The 5,000-nt window shown below is 48.6% G+C and overlaps 1 non-coding gene across 1 annotated transcript; it reads right to left on the bottom strand.

Annotated features, from left to right (window-relative positions):
• Positions 1–572: 572 nt before the first annotated feature.
• Positions 573–2,475, bottom strand: LOC146531767 (small subunit ribosomal RNA). Its single transcript, XR_014878819.1, has one exon. It is a non-coding gene; the product is annotated as a small subunit ribosomal RNA (ribosomal RNA).
• Between the last annotated feature and the right edge of the window lie 2,525 nt (positions 2,476–5,000).

Below are 5,000 nucleotides of genomic sequence, written 5' to 3'. Positions count from 1 at the left end.
GATCACGGACACACTACAGACAGGGACACGGACATCTGTCGCGGCGCGGAGTCGTTCGCAACACGGGCAAACGTAGAGCTCTCGACTGCCGCCGCGGCGCGACGTCCGTCCGTCCCCCGTCCGACCGCATTATATAGTTTAGCGGAGAACGACCGCCCCCGCAGTATCGACGAGGACGACACACGACATCATCTCGTCGCCGACTAGCGAAAAGTATACGCCTATGGTGGTGTGGACTCGTATAGCGGCGAGCCTGTCAGCAGCGGTGCGATCGACTCGCGGCGCGGATTCTCACCGGTCTGCGTCGATCGCGTTCCACCGCCGGCTCGCCGAGCCGACCACCCCGCACGCACACGTGCACACGTTCCAGCAAGTTTGCAGGGAGCGCGCGCGCGCGCGCGCGCCGGCGACACTGTTCCGCTCTGTGGCGACGCGATGCACCGTCGTGCGCTCTCGATTTGTTGTCTTTTCGTCGAAAATGTTGCGCGGGCGCTTTCGCTCTCATCGCCTTTTTTTTGTATAATCATATATCTTTGTTATGTGTGATGTATTTCGACAACACACAAACACGTTAATGATCCTTCCGCAGGTTCCCCTACGGAAACCTTGTTACGACTTTTACTTCCTCTAAATGATCAAGTTTGGTCAACTTCCCAGCAACGCCGACGGCCGTGAAGCCACCGCGTGTCGGTCCGAAGACCTCACTAAATCATTCAATCGGTAGTAGCGACGGGCGGTGTGTACAAAGGGCAGGGACGTAATCAACGCGAGCTTATGACTCGCGCTTACTAGGAATTCCTCGTTTATGGGGGATAATTGCAAACCCCAATCCCCAGCACGAAGGAGTTTCAACGGGTTGCCCGGGCCTCTAGGCCAGGGAGAACATGCTGATTCCTTCAGTGTAGCGCGCGTGCGGCCCAGGACATCTAAGGGCATCACAGACCTGTTATTGCTCAATCTCGTGCGGCTCGAAGACGCCGGTCCCTCTAAGAAGAATTTTAATACGTCGCCAGTGAGTTGCGCGACCGAAATCGCGCACACCTAAATGACGACGCCTATTTAGCAGGCTAGAGTCTCGTTCGTTACCGGAATTAACCAGACAAATCGCTCCACCAACTAAGAACGGCCATGCACCACCACCCACCGAATCAAGAAAGAGCTGTTAATCTGTCAATCCTTCCGGTGTCCGGGCCTGGTGAGATTTCCCGTGTTGAGTCAAATTAAGCCGCAGGCTCCACTCCTGGTGGTGCCCTTCCGTCAATTCCTTTAAGTTTCAGCTTTGCAACCATACTCCCCCCGGAGTCCAAAATCTTTGGTTTCCCGGAAGCTGCCCGCCGAGCCATTGTATTAACGTCGGCGGATCGCTAGACGACATATTTACGGTTAGAACTAGGGCGGTATCTAATCGCCTTCGAACCTCTAACTTTCGTTCTTGATTGATGAAAACACCTTTGGCAAATGCTTTCGCTGATGTTCGTCTTGCGACGATCCAAGAATTTCACCTCTAACGTCGCAATACGAATGCCCCCAGTTATCCCTATTAATCATTACCTCGGAGTTCTGAAAACCAACAAAATAGAACCGAGATCATATTCTATTATTCCATGCACGAAATATTCAAGCGGCATTTTGAGCCCGCTTTGAGCACTCTAATTTGTTCAAAGTAAAATTGTCGGCCCATCTCGACACTCACCGAAGAGAACCGCGATAGGATTTTGATATTGAACCGGCGTTTTACCGCCGGCTCACCGACGATATGCTCCGCAGACGTGTCAGTATCACCGCGGATGCGGTGCACCGACAGCGCGGCGCACAAATGCAACTACGAGCTTTTTAACCGCAACAATTTTAGTATACGCTATTGGAGCTGGAATTACCGCGGCTGCTGGCACCAGACTTGCCCTCCAATTGTTCCTCGTTAAAATATTTAAAGTGTACTCATTCCGATTACGAGGCCTCGAAAGAGTCCCGTATCGTTATTTTTCGTCACTACCTCCCCGTGCCGGGAGTGGGTAATTTGCGCGCCTGCTGCCTTCCTTGGATGTGGTAGCCGTTTCTCAGGCTCCCTCTCCGGAATCGAACCCTGATTCCCCGTTACCCGTGACAACCATGGTAGTCGCAGAAACTACCATCGAAAGTTGATAAGGCAGACATTTGAAAGATGCGTCGCCGGTACTTGACCATGCGATCGGCAAAAGTTATCCAGATTCATCAAAATTAACGACTTCGGACGCGAAGCCCTCCGTCGATTGGTTTTGATCTAATAAAAGCACTCATCCCATCACTGGTCAGAGTTCTGATTGCATGTATTAGCTCTAGAATTACCACAGTTATCCAAGTAACTGAGTAAGATCTAAGGAACCAAAACTGATATATTGAGCCATTCGCGGTATCGCCTTAATACGGCTTGCACTGAGACATGCATGGCTTAATCTTTGAGACAAGCATATAACTACTGGCAGGATCAACCAGGGAGCTAACAATAACAACATCGCTAACTCTCGCGTTGTTTTATTTATTTTGTTAAACGTCGAACGCGGGCGTCGAGAGACGCGTCGCGATGACTTTTAAAAAATAAAATTATAATAAATTTTGAACTTTGAAAGCTTACGCGACGAGCGATAACACACAAACAAACAAACAAACAAATGAATGAATGAATGAATGCATGTCGGTTCGCGCGCAAACTATCGCCGCTCCGATATTACACACGACGCGCGCGCCGCACAACGCACGCGCAGACGCCGTCGTCGGTTAGAACGAAGACGAAAGCGGTGGCGGTGTGTGCCGGTGCTCGGTCGCAGTACTGAACGTTCTCTGACGAGATCTTTGATGCGTGCGCAGCGACAACGGTCGCAAAACGCACACAACACACTCTCATAATCTCTCGTTTAACATGAGCGTGAACATGTTGTGTATACAAATCAACGCTCGGTGTTGGAGAGATCGTGGCCAATTTTAAAGGAACGTGTCGCCCCGCAAAGGGTGGCCGCGCACACTGGTATTAGAACGGTCGCTGAACAAACATCGATATAACAATGTATCAAAGTTGATATACGAACAACGCAAATCGTGCGGCGTTGATGCCCGTAATGGGGAGAGACGCGAGACACTCTACGCAAAACTGTGACTACTAATCACAAGAAGAGCGAGAGAGCCCCACAACAAACCCCCACAACAAACATAACCAACCGCACGCGCGCGCCCGTCGACCGACACTGTACAACACCACAATATTATGTGTGGTATGGGTGTGTTGTGTGTATTTATGCGTTATAGTAACACACGAATACTACTACAAAACCTCCGTGGAGGGTCGACTACGCTCATACGTTTGGCTCGTCGACACCTCACATATGTACAGAGCGACGGTCGCGACACTCGGGACGTGCCGACTGACAGACGGACGGCCGGGTGGAATGGTGAATGAGAGTTGATGGGGAGTGAACACCGTGACCAAGAGCACCAGCACCACCACCACCACCACCACCACCACCACCACCACCACCACCGCCACGACCACCGCCACGACCACGACCACCACCACGACCACCACCACGACCACCACCACCACGACCACCACCACCACCACCACCGCATCCACCACCACCACCGCATCCACCACCACCGCATCCACCACCACCACCGCCGCCGGCGCCGCCGCCGCCGCCGCCACCACCACGACCACCACCACCACCACCACCAATACCACCGCCACCACCACCACGACCACCACCACCACCACCACCAATACCACCACCACCACCAATACCACCACCACCACCACCACCACCACCACCGTTTCTGATTTTATAAAAATCGATGGCGATTTAAAGATTTTTCCATACAAACTTTCAACCCCTTATTTGCACCCTTAGGGGGTGAATTGTAGAAAACCATGAAACACATGTTCAATTAAATATTTTTAAGAGTCTATCTAAATTAAACATTTTATAATAATCGGTGGCGTTTTAAAGATTTTTCCATACAAACTTTCAACCCCTTATTTGCAGCCTTAGGGGAAGAATTCTAGAAAACCATGAAACACGTGTTCAATTGAATACTTTTAAAAATCTAAATTTCTAACTATAGAATGATTAAATAAAAAGTACACTGCGTAAGGAGCTACGCACAATTTCCGTAATGAATATAATTATTTTGAAGTGTTTTTATTTAAACGGTTAGTAGTTCCCTTAATATTCTTACGGACTGTCTTTTATGCCTTCTTATAAAGTTCGTTGACCGTTGTTCAATTTTTATAAAATTTGAAATTCAGACTCTTAAAAGTATTTAATTGAACACATGTTTCATAGTTTTCTAGAATTCTTCCCTTAAGGGTGCAAAAATAAGGGGTTGAAAGTTGTTTGTATGGAAAAATGTTTAAAACGCCACCGATTATTATAAAATTTTAAATTTAGACAGTCGTCTTAAAAATATTTCATTAAACATATGTTTAATAGTTTATTAGAATTCATCCCTAAATAATTTACCGCGGTACCTGCGTGCGCTGTTACCTCAGTGTCAGTGAGGTAACAGCGCAAGTCCTTTTATATATATATATATATATATATATATATATATATAGAATATATGTAGAATATAGAAGATAGACAGATTAGTGAATGTAAGTTTGTATACGCTAATAATAAATGAAAGAATTACTTCGGCGGCATCGGCATCGGCATCGGCATCGGCATCGGTCGGGGATCGTTCGTGTAATGAAAAGTAAAAATTGAACAAACTTTGGATGTCAAGTTGAATCTTTGTCTTACCCGACGGCGACGGCGGGGCGGTGTTCGTGTATTGTTCGCGCGCGATACGAGAGCCGCGCCGCGCCGACGGAGGTTCTCGGGGAGGACGCTCGCGGTCGCATCGAACGGGTGTCGTTCGTGTAATGAAAAGTAAAAATGGAACAAACTTTAGATGTCAAGTTGAATCTTTGTCTTACCCGACGGCGACGGCGGGGCGGTGTTCGTGTATTGTTCGCGCGCGATACGAGA

The sequence above is a fragment of the Heliconius melpomene genome, chromosome 15 (assembly GCF_056956725.1).
Source record: "Heliconius melpomene rosina isolate 202511_hmr_F chromosome 15, ASM5695672v1, whole genome shotgun sequence".
NCBI classification, from domain to species: domain Eukaryota; kingdom Metazoa; phylum Arthropoda; class Insecta; order Lepidoptera; family Nymphalidae; genus Heliconius; species Heliconius melpomene.
This window is presented reverse-complemented; position numbering and strand designations above follow the sequence as displayed.